General features: G+C 53.8%; 1 protein-coding gene across 2 annotated transcripts in view; it reads right to left on the bottom strand.

Moving 5' to 3' along the window:
- LOC147115452 (phospholipase D1-like) overlaps positions 1–14,532 on the bottom strand; it is a 162,609-nt gene extending 148,077 nt beyond the window's left edge. For both annotated transcript variants that reach the window (XM_085989716.1, XM_085989715.1), the window contains exon 1: positions 14,306–14,532. The gene's annotated coding sequence lies outside the window, so the exon portion shown is untranslated. The remainder of the gene's footprint in view (positions 1–14,305) is intronic.
- Between the last annotated feature and the right edge of the window lie 3,149 nt (positions 14,533–17,681).

The following is a 17,681-nucleotide window of genomic DNA, read 5'->3' as shown; positions in this document are numbered from 1 at the left end:
AGTGTTATACAGTGACAGACCTGTACCCACCTGTACTGTACCCCAGTGTTATACAGTGACAGACCTGTACCCACCAGTACTGTACCCCAGTGTTATACAGTGACAGACCTGTACCCACCAGTACTGTACCCCAGTGTTATACAGTGACAGACCTGTACCCACCAGTACTGTACCCGTGTTATACAGTGACAGACCTGTGCCCACCAGTACTGTACCCGTGTTATACAGTGACAGACCTGTACCCACCAGTACTGTACCCAGTGTTATACAGTGACAGACCCGCACCCACCAGTACTGTACCCAGTGTTCTACAGTGACAGACCTGTACCCACCAGTACTGTACCCGTGTTATACAGTGACAGACCTGTACCCACCAGTACTGTACCCCAGTGTTATACAGTGACAGACCTGTACCCACCAATACTGTACCCCAGTGTTATACAGCGACAGACCTGTACCCACCTGTACTGTACCCAGTGTTCTACAGTGACAGACCTGTACCCACCAGTACTGTACCCGTGTTATACAGTGACAGACCTGTACCCACCAATACTGTACCCCAGTGTTATACAGCGACAGACCTGTACCCACCTGTACTGTACCCAGTGTTCTACAGCGACAGACCTGTACCCACCAGTACTGGACCCCAGTGTTATACAGTGACAGACCTGTACCCACCAGTACTGTACCCCAGTGTTATACAGTGACAGACCTGTACCCACCAGTACTGTACCCCAGTGTTATACAGTGACAGACCTGTACCCACCAGTACTGTACCCCGGTGTTATACAGTAACAGACCTGTACCCACCAGTACTGGACCCCAGTGTTAGACAGTGACAGACCTGTACCCACCAGTACTGTACCCCAGTGTTATACAGTGACAGACCTGTACCCACCAGTACTGTACCCCAGTGTTATACAGTGACGGACCTGTACCCACCAGTACTGTACCCCAGTGTTATACAGTGACAGACCTGTACCCACCAGTACTGTACCCCAGTGTTATACAGTGACAGACCTGTACCCACCAGTACTGTACCCCAGTGTTCTACAGTGACAGACCTGTACCCACCAGTACTGTACCCCAGTGTTATACAGTGACAGACCTGTACCCACCAGTACTGTACCCCAGTGTTCTACAGTGACAGACCTGTACCCACCAGTACTGTACCCAGTGTTATACAACCCAAATACTTTCTCCAGGCTTAGCCCAAGTGTGGAAGGGAAATATTTTGGTAATACACCAATGGGTGTTTTACAGTTCAAGTGGTTGCTGCCTGAATCTTTTCCACACCCACAGTTCTGCTCTACTGAAATGCTAGTTAGGAGAGAAGGGAAATATGCTGAGGCCTGTTCCACCCGATTGCTCGCCAGCCGCTGCTACTGAGCGGTGTTGCAGACTCTCTGTCTAATTGGCTGCTAGTTACTGGGAATAATTCAGGAGGCGTGTCTGGAGTCATTCGGGTTGCACTAAAACGGGCGGGTGGAATTGCAGGAACGCCGTGCTGTTTCACCCTTTCCCATCGGGCCTTCTACTCCAGAGACTTGAGCCCATTATCCAGGCTGACACTTGCAGTGCCAGTACTGAGGGAGTGCTGCACTGTCGGAGGTGCCGTCTTTCGGAGGAGACGTTAAACCGAGGCCCCGTCTGCTCTCTCAGGTGGACGTAAACGATCCCACGGCCACTATTTTGGAGAAGAGCAGGGGAGTTCTCTCCGGTGTCCTGGGCTAATATTTATCCCTCAACTAACACCACTAAAAACAGATTATCCGGTCATTTATCACATTGCTGTTTGTGGGATCTTGTTGCCGCGTTTCCTACATTACAAAAGTGACTACATTTCAAAAAGTACTTCATTGGCTGTAAAGAGCTTTGGAACATCCCGAGGTTGTGAAAGGCGCTATTGAAATGCAAGTCTTTCTTTCTTTTTGCATTCTGCTATTTAAATTTCTCCTCTCCTCCCCTCCACAGGTTGACGCTAGCCCAACACGCGGTTTATACGTGGACCGCCATGTTTCTACCGACGGGCTTACTCCGAACACCTCGGGGCATCTGAATGCGCGGGCAGGGACCGCAAGTGTTGGACAAACTGTTGATCGAACATTGGAGTTGTCGCAACAACAACAGCTTGCATTTATATAGCGCCTTTAACATAGTAAAACATCCCAGGGTGCTTCACAGGAGCTTCATCACTCATTGAGCCATATAAGGAGATATAGAAGATAGGAGCAGGAGTAGGCCATTCGGCCCCTCGAGCCTGCTCCGCCATTCAATGAGATCATGGCTGATCATCCAAACTCAGTACCCTGTCCCTGCCTTCTCCCCATATCCCTTGATCCCTTTAGCCTTAAGAAATATATCCAACTCCTTCTTGAATATATTTAATGAATTGGCCTCAACTGCCTTCTGTGGCAGAGAATTCCACAGGTTCACCACTCTCTGGGTGAAGAAATTCCTCCTCATTTCAGTCCAGGTTTAGGACAGGTGAAAGAGGTGGGTTTGAAGGAGTCTCTTAAAGGAGGAGAGAGAGGGAGAGAGGCGGAGAGGTTTAGGGAGGGAATTCCAGAGCTTAGGGCCCAGGCAGCAGAAGGCACGGCCGCCAATGGTGGAACAATTAAAATCGGGGATGCGAGAGAGGCCAGAATTGGAGGAACGCAGAGATCTCGGGGGGTTGTGGGGCTGGAGGAGGTTACAGAAATCAGAAGTGAGGCAAGACCATGGAGGGATTTGAAAAGAAGGATGAGAATTTTAAAATCGAGGCGTTGCCGGACCGGGAGCCAATGTAGGTCAGCGAGCACAGGGGGTGATGGGTGAACGGGACTGGGTGTGAGTTAGGACACGGGGCAGTGAGCACAGGGGGTGATGGGTGAACGGGACTGGGTGTGAGTTAGGACTCGGGGCAGTGAGCACATGGGGTGATGGGTGAACGGGACTTGGTGCGAGTTAGGACACGGGGCAGTGAGCACATGGGGTGATGGGTGAACGGGACTTGGTGCGAGTTAGGACACGGGGCAGTGAGCACAGGGGGTGATGGGTGAACGGGACTCGGTGCGAGTTAGGACACGGGGCAGTGAGCACAGGGGGTGATGGGTGAACGGGACTCGGTGCGAGTTAGGACACGGGGCAGTGAGCACAGTGGGTGATGGGTGAACGGGACTCGGTGCGAGTCAGGACACGGGGCAGTGAGCACAGGGGGTGATGGGTGAACGGGACTGGGTGCGAGTTAGGACACGGGGCAGTGAGCACAGGGGGTGATGGGTGAACGGGACTGGGTGTGAGTTAGGACACGGGGCAGTGAGCACAGGGGGCGATGGGTGAACGGGACTGGGTGTGAGTTAGGACACGGGGCAGTGAGCACAGGGGGTGATGGGTGAACGGGACTGGGTGTGAGTTAGGACACAGGGCACTGAGCACAGGGGGTGATGGGTGAACGGGACTGGGTGTGAGTTAGGACACGGGGCAGTGAGCACAGGGGGTGATGGGTGAACGGGACTCGGTGCGAGTTAGGACACGGGGCAGTGAGCACAGTGGGTGATGGGTGAACGGGACTCGGTGCGAGTTAGGACACGGGGCAGTGAGCACAGGGGGTGATGGGTGAACGGGACTGGGTGTGAGTAAGGACACGGGGCAGTGAGCACAGGGGGTGATGGGTGAACGGGACTGGGTGCGAGTTAGGACACGGGGCAGTGAGCACAGGGGGTGATGGGTGAACGGGACTCGGTGCGAGTTAGGACACGGGGCAGTGAGCACAGGGGGCGATGGGTGAACGGGACTCGGTGCGAGTGAGGACACGGGGCAGCGAGCACGGGGTGATGGGTGAACGGGACTGGGTGTGAGTTAGGACATGGGGCAGTGAGCACAGGGGGTGATGGGTGAACGGGACTGGGTGCGAGTTAGGACATGGGGCAGTGAGCACAGGGGGTGATGGGTGAACGGGACTTGGTGCGAGTTAGGACACGGGGCAGTCAGCACAGGGGGTGATGGGTGAACGCGACTGGGTGTGAGTTAGGACACGGGGCAGTGAGCACAGGGGGTGATGGGTGAACGGGACTGGGTGTGAGTTAGGACACGGGGCAGTGAGCACAGGGGGTGATGGGTGAACGGGACTGGGTGCGAGTTAGGACACGGGGCAGTGAGCACAGGGGGTGATGGGTGAACGGGACTGGGTGCGAGTTAGGACACGGGGCAGTGAGCACAGGGGGTGATGGGTGAACGGGACTGGGTGCAAGTTAGGACACGGGGCAGTGAGCACAGGGGGTGATGGGTGAACGGGACTGGGTGCGAGTTAGGACACGGGGCAGTGAGCACAGGGGGTGATGGGTGAACGGGACTGGGTGCGAGTTAGGACACGGGGCAGTGAGCACAGGGGGTGATGGGTGAACAGGACTGGGTGCGAGTTAGGACATGGGGCAGTGAGCACAGGGGGTGATGGGTGAACGGGACTTGGTGCGAGTTAGGACACGGGGCAGTGAGCACAGGGGGCGATGGGTGAAAGGGACTCGGTGCGAGTGAGGACACGGGGCAGCGAGCACGGGGTGCTGGGTGAACGGGACTCGGTGCGAGTGAGGACACGGGGCAGTGAGCACGGGGTGATGGGTGAACGGGACTGGGTGTGAGTTAGGACACGGGGCAGTGAGCACAGGGGGTGATGGGTGAACGGGACTGGGTGCGAGTTAGGACACGGGGCAGTGAGCACAGGGGGTGATGGGTGAACGGGACTGGGTGTGAGTTAGGACACGGGGCAGTGAGCACAGGGGGTGATGGGTGAACGGGACTCGGTGAGTTAGGACACGGGGCAGTGAGCACAGGGGGTGATGGGTGAACGGGACTGGGTGCGAGTTAGGACACGGGGCAGTGAGCACAGTGGGTGATGGGTGAACGGGACTGGGTGCGAGTTAGGACACGGGGCAGTGAGCACAGGGGGTGATGGGTGAACGGGACTGGGTGTGAGTTAGGACACGGGGCAGTGAGCACAGGGGCTGATGGGTGAACGGGACTGGGTGTGAGTTAGGACACGGGGCAGTGAGCACAGGGGGCGATGGCTGAACGGGACTGAGTGTGAGTTGGGACACGGGGCAGTGAGCACAGGGGGCGATGGGTGAACGGGACTGGGTATGAGTTAGGACACTGGGCAGTGAGCACGGGGAGTGATGGGTGAACGGGACTGGGTGTGAGTTAGGACACGGGGCAGTGAGCACAGGGGGTGATGGGTGAACGGGACTGGGTGTGAGTTAGGACACGGGGCAGTGAGCACAGGGGGTGATGGGTGAACGGGACTGGGTGTGAGTTAGGACACGGGGCAGTGAGCACAGGGGGCATGGGTGAACGGGACTGGGTGTGAGTTAGGACACGGGGCAGTGAGCACAGGGGGTGATGGGTGAACGGGACTGGGTGTGAGTTAGGACACGGGGCAGTGAGCACAGGGGGTGATGGGTGAACGGGACTGGGTGTGAGTTAGGACACGGGGCAGTGAGCACAGGGGGTGATGGGCGAACGGGACTGGGTGTGAGTTAGGACACGGGGCAGTTAGCACAGGGGGTGATGGGTGAACGGGACTCGGTGCGAGTTAGGACACGGGGCAGTGAGCACAGGGGGTGATGGGTGAACGGGACTGGGTGTGAGTTTGGACACGGGGCAGTGAGCACAGGGGTGACTGGGTGTGAGTTAGGACACGGGGCAGTGAGCACAGGGGGTGATGGGTGAACGGGACTGGGTGTGAGTTAGGACACGGGGCAGTGAGCACAGGGGGTGATGGGTGAACGGGACTGGGTGCGAGTTAGGACACGGGGCAGTGAGCACAGGGGGTGATGGGTGAACGGGACTGGGTGCGAGTTAGGACACGGGGCAGTGAGCACAGGGGGTGATGGGTGAACGGGACTGGGTGTGAGTTAGGACACGGGGCAGTGAGCACAGGGGGTGATGGGTGAACGGGACTGGGTGTGAGTTAGGACACTGGGCAGTGAGCACAGGGGGTGATGGGTGAACAGAACTTGGTGCGAGTTAGGACACGGGGCAGTGAGTACAGGGGGTGATGGGTGAACGGGATTGGGTGTGAGTTAGGACACGGGGCAGTGAGCACAGGGGGTGATGGGTGAACGGGACTGGGTGCGAGTTAGGACACGGGGCAGTGAGCACAGGGGGTGATGGGTGAACGGGACTGGGTGTGAGTTAGGACACGGGGCAGTGAGCACAGGGGCTGATGGGTGAACGGGACTGGGTGTGAGTTAGGACAAGGGGCAGTGAGCACAGGGGGTGATGGCTGAACGGGACTGAGTGTGAGTTGGGACACGGGGCAGTGAGCACAGGGGGCGATGGGTGAACAGGACTGGGTATGAGTTAGGACACGGGGCAGTGAGCACAGGGGGTGATGGGTGAACGGGACTGGGTGTGAGTTAGGACACTGGGCAGTGAGCACGGGGAGTGATGGGTGAACGGGACTGGGTGTGAGTTAGGACACGGGGCAGTGAGCACAGGGGGTGATGGGTGAACGGGACTGGGTGTGAGTTAGGACACGGGGCAGTGAGCACAGGGGGTGATGGGTGAACGGGACTGGGTGTGAGTTAGGACACGGGGCAGTGAGCACAGGGGGTGATGGGTGAACGGGACTCGGTGCGAGTTAGGACACGGGGCAGTGAGCACAGGGGGCGTGGGTGAACGGGACTGGGTGTGAGTTAGGACACGGGGCAGTGAGCACAGGGGGTGATGGGTGAACGGGACTGGGTGCGAGTTAGGACACGGGGCAGTGAGCACAGGGGGTGATGGGTGAACGGGACTGGGTGCGAGTTTGGACACGGGGCAGTGAGCACAGGGGGTGATGGGTGAACGGGACTGGGTGCGAGTTCGGACACGGGGCATTTGGATGAGCTCAAGTTTATGGAGATTAGGAAATGGGAGGCCGGCCAGGAGTGCGTTGGAATAGTTGAGTCTAGAGGTAACAAAGGCATGGATGAGGGATTCAGCAGCAGATGAGCTGAGGCGGTCTCAGTGATGGCGCGGAAATGTAGTCGGAGGCTGATCTCAGAGTCAAATAGGACGCCAACACTGCGAATGGCCTGGTTCAGCCTCAGACAGTGGCCAGTGAGGGGGATGGAGTCGGTGGCTGGGGAACTGACAATGGCTTCGGTCTTCCCAATAATTAGTTGGAAGAAATTTCTGCTCATCCAATACTGGATGTCGGATAAGCAGCATGACAGATCAGAGACAGTGGAGGGGTCGAGAGAGGTGGTGGTGAGGTAGAGCTGGGTGCAGTCAGCGTAAAAAATGAAAGGAAGACTTGCATTTATATAGCGCCTTTTACGACCACCGGACATCCCAAAGCGCTTCACAGCCAATGAAGTACTTTTTGAAGTGTAGTCACTGTTCTAGTGTAGGAAACGTGGCATCCAAATTGCATCCAGGAAGCTCCCACAAACAGCAATGTGATAATGAGCAGATAATCCGTTTTTGTGATGTTGATTGAGGGATGAATATTGGCCAGGACACCGGGGAGAACTCCCCCTGCTCTGTGAAACAGTGCCGCGGGATCTTTTACGTCCAGCTGAGAGCAGACGGGACCTCGGTTTAACATCTCATCCGAAAGACAATGCAGCACTCCCTCAGCACCACACTGGAGTGTGCTCAAGTCTCTGGGGTACATGTGGAACCTGACGTCGTGTCTACGGATGATGTCGCCGAGGGGCAGCAGGTGGATAAGAACTAGGAGGGTGGGGTGGGGGGAGCCAAGGACTGATCTTACCAAAAGCAGTAGCTGCTGGGGCTCAATTAATATTTTAAAAGCTGAGATCGATAGAATTTTTAATAGCCGAGTGTAGAAAGGGATACAGAGCCAAGGCGGGTAGATGAAGTTAGGATACAGACCAGCCGCGATCTCATTGAATGGCGGAACAGGCCCGAGGGGACTGAATGGCCTCCTCCTGTTCCTGTTTGGCCAGGGCATGATGGCAGCTATTGGGCAGGTCACAGACAAGCAGCAACAATGGGTGGAATAGTCATGTAGAGAATGTAGCAACACTGATCCACTCACCAGCACTACAGTCATTGAGCAATCCAACGTACTGACATTAATTGGCCATTAGATTGCTTGGCTATGAATTCTGATGATTCTCCATGGGATCATGTAATGCTCTAATAGTCTCTGGTGGCAGTAATCAGAGACAGCCATTCCAAAACAGTTTTTTAATGGGAGCCACTCATTGTTTTTTTTAAAATTCATTGTCGGGATGTGGGCTTCGCTGGCAAGGCCGGCATTTATTGCCCGTCCGTCGTTGCCCTTGAGAAGGCGGCGGCAGCGGTGGCGGGCCGCCTTCTTCATGAACCGCTGCCGTCCCGTGGTGGCGTTTCATTCTTGATGTTCTTGGGTAGCGGTTTGATGGGACTGAGGAGCTCGCCAGAGGGCAATTAAGAGTCAACCAGGTTGGTGTGGGACTGGAGTCACGTGGAGGCCCAGACCGGGTAAGGTCGCCGGGTTCCCTTCCCTAAAAAAGGGCATTAGTGAACCAGCTGGGTTTTTACAACAACCTGACAGGCACGGTGGGCCGAATGGCCTCCTTCTGTGCTGTATCATTCTATGATTCTATGGGGAGGGCACCAGGGAGAGACCATGAGACAGAGAAAGAAAGAAAATGAGGGAGAGAAGAAGGTTATACAAATGATTAAATGGGCTGTGTATCAAGTCCTTATTATTAGTACGGAGAATATGCAATCTACATGTTACACTCTGTGTTGTATGTTCATCAGAACATACAACACAGTGAAGGGTCTGTTTCATTCTCATTTTGAGCAACAGTTTGTCAAGTGAGGTTGTAGAAATCCCAGGCTTTGACGTTACCATGAAAAATTTCTCATTAAACTGCGCACCCGTCAGTCAGGCAACAGCTTTCATGGTGTGAACTCACCCAGACCGAGCCTCCCTGCTTCCCGTCCCCCTCCCCTTCCCTGTGGGTTTGGGAGGTGCTGCCGAAGAAGCCTTGGCGAGTTGCTGCAGTGCATCTTGTAGATGGTACACACTGCAGCCACAGTACACGGACGGAGTGACTGTACAAGGCGGTGGACAGGGTGCCGATCAGTGGGGGAGGGGGGGGCGACACTGCCTCTCCATCACTGTAAACGCACAAATCACCCTTACATCCCCAAGGTGCAACACTCTTGGAGAATGCTCTGCGAGGTGACCGATTGCCCCAGACCCTGGATCTGCTCAAACCTCCAACGATAAGGACTGCAGGATAAAGAATATTAAAATATTCAGACCTTCAGTTCTGATTCAAGCCACGAAATGCGACCGAAGTCAGTCATGCACCGGTGCAAGGGGAGGCAAGGTGATGTCCAGGTCACCGAGGGTCCCGAGGGAAGGGTCTGCATCATAACTTCAGCACTGGGCAAGGGCTTTGGCAGCAGATGCCAGTGCCCAGAGGGAGAGGCAAGGCTGGGGCACAAGGAGTTAGAATAAGACGCATTGCACCAAAACGTACCTTGTCCTCTCTCTGGCCAGTCGGCGCCTCCCGCCATGGTTCAGGGGTCGGGTTTGACACTGGGCAGGTCTCCCCCTGACGCGACCTTAAGGTCACGCACTGATTACGTCATCAGGTCGTGCTCTTTGAACTTACAGTAAGCCCCCACCTGCTTGGCCGACTTAAAAGTGGGCGAAGTTGAAAAGGCACCGGTGCGGGAATGGAACGACCTCGGGTGGGTAGGTGGACTCGGCGTAACCTCAACCCCCTCCTCCCAGGCATCATTCTCCATTTTAAAATTCTCATCCGCATATTCAAATCCCTCCAGGCCTCGCCCCTCCCTATCTCTGTAACCTCCTCCAGCCCTACAACCCTCCAAGTTCTCAGCTCTCTGCACTCCTCCAATTCTGGCCTCTGGCGCAACCCTAATTTTAATCGCTCCACCATTGGCGGCCGTGCCTTCAGCTGCCTCGGCCCCAAGCTCTGGAATCCCAAATGAGCACCTCCCAAACCAGCGACCTCTGCCACCCAGACGGGCAAGGGCAGAAAGCACATGGGAGCACCCATCACCTCCAAGTTCCCCTCCAAGTCACACACCATCCTGATTTGGAAATATATCGGCTGTTCCTTCATCGTCGCTGGGTCAAAATCCTGGAACTCCCTCCCTAACAGCGCTGTGGGAGCACCTTCACCACACGGACTGCAGCAGTTCAAGAAGGCGGCTCACCACCACCTTCGAGGGCAATTAGGAACGGGCAATAAATGCCGGCCTTGCCAACGATGCCCACATCCCGTGAATTAATTTTTTAAAATTCCCTCCCTAAACCTCGTCATCTTTAAGACACTCCTTAAAACCTACCTCTTTGACCAAGCTTTTGATCACCTATCCTAATATCTCCTTTATGCGGCTCGGAGTCAAATTCTTTTGATAATCGCTCCTGTGAAGCACCTTGGGACGTTTCTGCTGTGTTAAAGGCACTACATAAATGCAAGATGATGTTGTTGGGCAGGAGAGGTTAAAATCGAGGCCGATGTTTCTGTTTGAAGCTAATTGTGAAATTCCTATTCCCCAAAAAAACCTTTTGAAGTAGTTTTATTTGCTCTGGCAAACTCGGAAACCAAACACATTTCCGAAAAAATATCCTCCCTCCGCCTACTGCCGACACTGAAAGGGCTAACCGAGCAGCGTCAACATCACAATAAAATGCAGATTATCGTACCATGTGCAAACAGGAAAGTGAAAGTCCCTGCTCGCGGTCAATTGAATCAGTGCCGTCAGCCTCACAGGTTTCTCAGGTGTGAAGGAACAGGGGCAGCTGTCTCACGGCAAAGTGCGACACACCGATTATTTTTGAAGTCCAGTCGGTGTTCGCTCAGCCAACTTGGCCGCTGATTTGAGCACCGCAAAGTCCTACAAACCACGCACGCACGCAAAAATACATCAAAAGTTACAGCGCGGAGAGAGGTCACTCGGCCCAACCAGTCTGTGCCGGCCTTCAGCCTCCACGCGAGCAAATAGTTCTAATCACATTTACCCGCCTTGTTCACCATATCCCAGCAGCCCCTTTTCCTTCAGACACCCATCCAATCTAATTACCTCGAGTCTACAGCCTAGAAACAGGCCATTCGGCCCAACTGGTCCGTGCCAGTGTTTCTGCTCCACACGAGCCTCCTCCCACCCCTCTTCATCTCACCCTATCAGCATATCCTTCTATTCCTTTCTCCCTCATGTGTTTATCCAGCTTCCCCTTACATGCATCTCTGCTCTTCGCCTCAGCCACTCCCTGTGGTAGCGAGTTCCACATCCTCACCACTCTCTGGGTAAAGAAGTTTCTCCTGAATTCCCTATTGGATTTATTAGTGACTCTCTTATATTTATGGCCCCGAGTTTTGGACTCCCCACCTCCCCCACCCCCACAAGTGGAGGGAGTAATTCTGTTTCAAATTCGGGCCAGTGTAGTGCCTTACTGTCAACTGGGTTGAGACTAACCAATCTGATTCTGCAGGGCTCTGGGGAAAGGGCAGGGGGGCAGTGGGACTAATTGGATCGCTCGTTCAAAGAGCTGGCAAAGGCACGATGGGCCGAATGGCCTCCTTCTGTGCTGCATGATTCAATGATTGATTTTAATCTTGAATGTCGACAGTGTTCCTACCTCAACCACTACTTCTTCTTAGGCAGTCCCTCGGAACCGAGGATGACTTGCTTCCACACAAAAATGAGTTCTCAGGTGACGGATGAGTCCAATGCAGGACCTACAGTCTCTGTCGCAAGAGGGGCAGACGGTGGTTGAAGGGGCGGGTGGGTGGGGTGCTTGGGTTGATGTGCGCTCCTTGCGCTTGGCTTCCACTTCCACTAACCCTGGGAGTGAATCCCACAGCCTCGCAACTCTCTCCGTTGTGAAGACCTTTTGCCTGCCCTCTGTTCTTATAGTTAATCTTGTATCTACGGCCCCTCATTCTAGACCCCTCAACTACAGGTAACAGTAAATGAGATAAATGATCAGTTCATTTATTTGGTTTTAGTGATGTGGGTTGAGTGATAAATATTGGCCCAGGACACCGGGGAGAACTCCCCTGCTCTTCTTCATAATAGTGGCCATGGGATCTTTTTCATCCACCTGAGGGGCCGACGGGGCCTTGGTTTAACGGCTCATCCGAAAAACGGCACCTCCGATAGTGCAGCACTCCCTCAGCACTGCCCCTCCGACAGTGCAGCACTCCCTCAGTACTGCCCCTCCGACAGTGCAGCACTCCCTCATTACTGCCCCTCTGACAGTGCAGCATTCCCTCAGCACTGCCCCTCTGACAGTGCAGCACTCCCTCAGTACTGCACTGGGAATGTCAGCCTGGATTATGTGCTCAAGTCCCTGGAGTGGGGCTGGAAGCCACAACATTTTAACAACAGGCAAGAGTGCTGCCCACTGAGCCAAGGCCAACACTAAAGCAGTAGAGTGACCAACCCACCGTGCTGTGAACCAGACTGGCCGATTGTGAGAGCAAGCATTCGTAATTATTATAATTGCTACAGTAAGGCTACTGAGATTGGACCTAAAATGCATTCATTGGACATTGTAGAGGGAGCTTAGCTCTGTATCTAACCCGTGCTGTACCTGCCCTGGGAGTGTTTGATGGGGCAGTGTAGAGGGAGCTTTACTCTGTATCTAACCCGTGCTGTACCTGCCCTGGGAGTGTTTGATGGGACAGTGTAGAGGGAGCTTTACTCTGTATCTAACCCGTGCTGTACCTGCCCTGGGAGTGTTTGATGGGGCAGTGTAGAGGGAGCTTTACTCTGTATCTAACCCGTGCTGTACCTGCCCTGGGAGTGTTTGATGGGACAGTGTAGAGGGAGCTTTACTCTGTATCTAACCCGTGCTGTACCTGCCCTGGGAGTGTTTGATGGGTCAGCGTAGCGGGAGCTTTATTTACTCTGTATCTAACCCGTGCTGTACTTGCCCTGGGAGTGTTTGATGGGACAGTGTAGAGGGAGCTTTATTCTGTATCTAACCCGTGCTGTACCTGCCCTGGGAGTGTTTGATGGGACAGTGTAGAGGGAGCTTTACTCTGTATCTAGCCCGTGCTGTACCTGCCCTGGGAGTGTTTGACGGTACACTCGAGAGGGACCTTTACTCTGTATCTAACCCGTGCTGTACCTGCACTGGAAGTGTTTGATGGGACAGTGTAGAGGGAGCTTTACTCTGTATCTAACCCGTGCTGTACCTGCCCTGGGAGTGTTTGATGGGACAGTGTAGAGGGAGCTTTACTCTGTATCTAGCCCGTGCTGTACCTGCCCTGGGAGTGTTTGATGGGACAGTTTAGAGGGAGCTTTACTCTGTATCTAACCCATGCTGTAACTGCCCTGGGAGTGTTTGATGGGTCAGCGTAGAGGGAGCTGTACTCTGTATCTAACCCGTGCTGTACCTGCCCTGGGAGTGTTTGATGGGACAGTGTAGAGGGAGCTTTACTCTGTATCTAACCCGTGCTGTACCTGCCCTGGGAGTGTTTGATGGGATAGTGTAGAGGGAGCTTTACTCTGTATCTAACCTGTGCTGTACCTGCCCTGGGTGTGTTTGACGGGACAGTGTAGAGGAAGCTTTACTCTGTATCTAACCCATGCTGTACCTGCCCTGGGAGTGTTTGATTTTGACACTGGGTGCCTGAGATGGGAAAATGGTTAATACCCCAACATTGACATTCTGACATGCAAAAGAGTCACAACAAAGATAAACATTCAACAGAACCACAAAGCAGACAAAGAGAGGGAATGGGATCGGGCACTGAGAGGGAATGGGATCAGCACACGGAAAGAATGCGATCGGGCACCGAGAGGGAATGGGATCAGGCACCGAGGGGAAATGGGATCAGGCACCGAGGGGGAACGGGATCGGGCACAGGGAGGGAACGGGATCGGGCACAGGGAGGGAACGGGATCGGGCACAGGGAGGGAACGGGATCGGGCACAGGGAGGGAATGGGATCGGGCACAGGGAGGGAACGGGATCGGGCACAGGGAGGGAACGGGATCGGGCACAGGGAGGGAATGGGATCGGGCACAGGGAGGGAATGGGATCGGGCACAGGGAGGGAACGGGATCGGGCACAGGGAGGGAATGGGATCGGGCACAGGGAGGGAACGGGATCGGGCACAGGGAGGGAATGGGATCAGACACTGGGAATGGGATCGGGCCAGAAGTGCCGTGTAGCCGCTGTGACTCAGACAGGCTGTGATACCCCAGCCGGGAGTTGCAGGGAATCCAGAAGTGAACGGCTGGCCGTGAACACACAGGGCAATATAAAAATAAATAACACAGCTCTGTCAGTGGGTGAGAGACACGGTGGAGAGAGAGAGACAGACACTAACCTGTGAAAGCAACTGAACTCTTGACCCCATGGTGCACACTCCAGTCCCAGAGAAGAACAACAAGAAAGGCAAGAAGACTTGAAGTTCCTGTTACAATCCTGGCAGTTTTCAAAGTAAAACCAGACGAGCTGCTGTGAACTCCGAGCTCAGCCACAATCTGCAGTGCAGCAACTTGTAGCCTCACCCAGACTCCCAGAGAGGCAGGTCCTCCCACTTCACACCCCACCCAACCCAACCCAACCCAACTTTGGCACAGCAATTATTGCTCTGTCCTCCTCCTGCTGCAGGCAGACAACTGGACTCTAGTTCAAGCACAGCGGTTGTACACCTGCCGGCTCCTGGGTTTTATTTGGGGGGGGGGTGAGTGGTTTTTCCAGCGAGATTGAAATTCTGCGGAATAACAGGAAGAAAGCCCGGTCATTCCATCCTGTGAGGGTTTCACTGGGAAGTGTAAAAATGAAAAAGAGGGAGGCGGGGTGGATGGGTGAAAGTCAGCGAGGGAAAATCCGTCTTGCGAAAGGAGTCAGTTGGGAAGTAATGAATCCCACATACAGCACAGAGCAACCACTCCTCGGCCAGCATGGGCTTTTTTTTTAGCTCAAGTGAGGTTTACACGGTCCACAGAACTGTGGTCGAAAGGAATAATTCAATCGTTGGAGATGGGGGGGACCTTCAGTTAATCAACAAAGTTGGCCAGCTTTCGGTGGGAAGAGTTTGGGTGTACTGCCCTCTGATGGAGAAGAGATCCTGGCAGATAAGGAAGGGGGGAAAAAGAAGGAACCAGTTTCTGCAAACTCCACCACATAGAGAATGTAAAATAACAACAGAAAACGCTGGGAAAACTCCGCAGGCCAGGGCAGCATCCGTGGAGAGAGAAACAGAGTCAACGTTTCAGGTCGAAACCCTTTCGTCAGTAGTGTGTTGGCCTGCTGAAGAAATTAATACTATTTCCAGGGTTCAGGTTTTTCCAGAGAAGTACACTAACACAGCACCGTGAGAAAGGGGTAGAATCTAACTGCAGTGACAGCGTCATACCACTCTGGATTCCAGTCCCGTTCACCCATCGCTCCCCCTGCGCTCGCTGACCTACATTGGCTCCCAGTCCGTCATCACCTCCATTTAAAAATTCTCATTGTTCCACGGAAGCTCAGCGTAAGCTCGAGGAACAGCACCTCATCTTCCGATTAGGCACTTTACAGCCTTCCGGGCTCAATATCGAGTTCAACAATTTCAGATCATAACCTCGGCCCCCCATTACATTTTTACTTATATTTTTTATCCTCCCCTTTGTTTTGGTTTTTCCCTCCCCCCCCTTTCCTTTTTCTCTCTCCCACATGGCAGCTGTCTCCCATTCTGCCAGAACATTTCACATCTAATCTAGAGCCGTCTTTTGTCTCCACTTGTCCTATTACCATCTCGTCTGGTTTTGAATACCTCTTAATGTCTCTTCACGTCTCTTGTTCTCTCCCAGCCCTGCCTTTCGATCTATTTCATTTACTTTCCAGTTTTGAAAAAGGGGTTCGACCCGAAACGTCGACTCTAATTCCTCTCCATGGATGTTGCCTGGCCTGCTGAGTTTTTCCAGCATTTTCTGTTGTTATTAAAAATTCTCATCCTTGTTTTCAAATCCCTCCATGGTCTCCCCCCGCCCTCCTCTATCTCTGTAACCTCCTCCAGCCCCACAACCCTCCGAGATCTCTGCGCTCCTCCGATTCTGGCCTCTTGCGCATCCCCCGATTTCCATTGCTCCACCATTGGCGGCCGTGCCTTCAGCTGCCTTAAGCTCTGGAATTCCCTCCCTAAACCTCTCCGCCTCTCTCTTCCCCTTTAAGATGCTCCTTAAAACCTACCCCTTTGACCAAGCTTTTTGGTCACCTGTCCCAATATCTCCTTGTGTGGCTCGGTGACAAATTTTGTCTGATGATCGCTCCTGTGAAGCGCCTTGGGACGTTTTACTACGTTAAGGCGCTATATAAATGCAAGTTGTTGTTGTGTTATCTCCATCAGTGGCCATGTTGGGTGTACATCACTGAGGCCTCTTTTGTAAAAAAAAAAAATGTTTTACTCATTCTGGGGATGTGGGTGTCACTGGCAAGGCCATCCTTTAGTTGCCCTGAGGAAGTGGTGGCGGGCCTTCTTCTTCAACCGCTGAGTGAGTGCTTCAACTGAGGAGCAGTAGAGAGTCAACCACGTTGGTGTAGGACTGGAGTCACAGATAAGAACATAAGAAATAGGAGCAGGAGTCGGCCATTCGGCCCCTCGAGCCTGCTCCGCCATTCAATGAGATCATGGCTGATCTTCTGCCTCAATTCCATTCACCGGCCCTATCGCCATGTCCCTTGATGCCCTTACTAGGTAGGCCCAGACCAGGTAAGGACGGCAGGTTTCCTTCCCTAAAGATACCTCAGTGAACCAGTTGGGCTTTAATGACAATCTGACAGCTTTACGGTCACTTTTTGCTCATACTTTTTAGTTTCCAGTTTTTTTTGGATATGCTTAGGTTTGGAAGACGGAAGGCCGGCCAGGAGAGTGAGACAGCGAAGGCAGTGAGGAAATATTGTACCAGACTGAGTTGACCGCAGGCAGGAGCTGACGCTCAGTTCTTTCCTCAAAGCCCTTGCACAATTTGTTGCAAAGTTGTAGTTCGGGATGAAAGAGCCGGGTCCTGACCCACCGGGACTGCGAGACCTTTCCTCACACCTTTGCAAAAATTGCGAAGGAGGTTGGCCGAGATTGACACAGGGCTCCAGAAACGTTCATTGACTCCGCACCGCCAGTCCGCTCCCTCTGGGAAACGTTTCTGGGCCAGGGCTGAACCCGCCCCGCCTCTACCCAAACCCCCCACCCCACCCTGGGGCTTGCGGGGACCAGGGAATCGGGCCCACACTGTTGCTAGGTGCCCCTCCCCGAGAGTAACGTGCTGTGACAGGATTAACCCTCAAAAAACAACCGAAGCCGATGACTGCGCTCCCAGAGGCCATTCAGCCCCTCGAGCTGGTTCAATCAGATCATGACTGATCTGTATCTCAACTGCATTAACTCTCCTTTGCTCCGTATGCCTTGATACCCTTATCCAACAAAAATCTATCGATCTCATTCTTGAAAGCTTCAATTGACCCCCCCAGCATCCACAGACTTTTGGGGGAGAGAGTTCCAGATTCCTTCTACCCTTTGTGTGAAAAAAAATTCTGACATCACCCCTGAACAGCCTGGCTCTAATTTTAAGGTTCTGCCCCCTTGTTCTGGACTCCCCCCACCAGAGGAAATAGTTTCTCTCCATCTACCCTATCAACTCCTTTATCATTTTAAGCACCTTGATCAGACCACCCTTCAATCCTCTAAACTCAAGGGAACACAAACTTAGTCTGTGCAACCT

The sequence above is a fragment of the Somniosus microcephalus genome, chromosome 6 (assembly GCF_052327205.1).
Source record: "Somniosus microcephalus isolate GS21.2 chromosome 6, FLI_Smic_1.0, whole genome shotgun sequence".
In the NCBI taxonomy this organism is placed as follows: Eukaryota; Metazoa; Chordata; class Chondrichthyes; order Squaliformes; family Somniosidae; genus Somniosus; species Somniosus microcephalus.
This window is presented reverse-complemented; position numbering and strand designations above follow the sequence as displayed.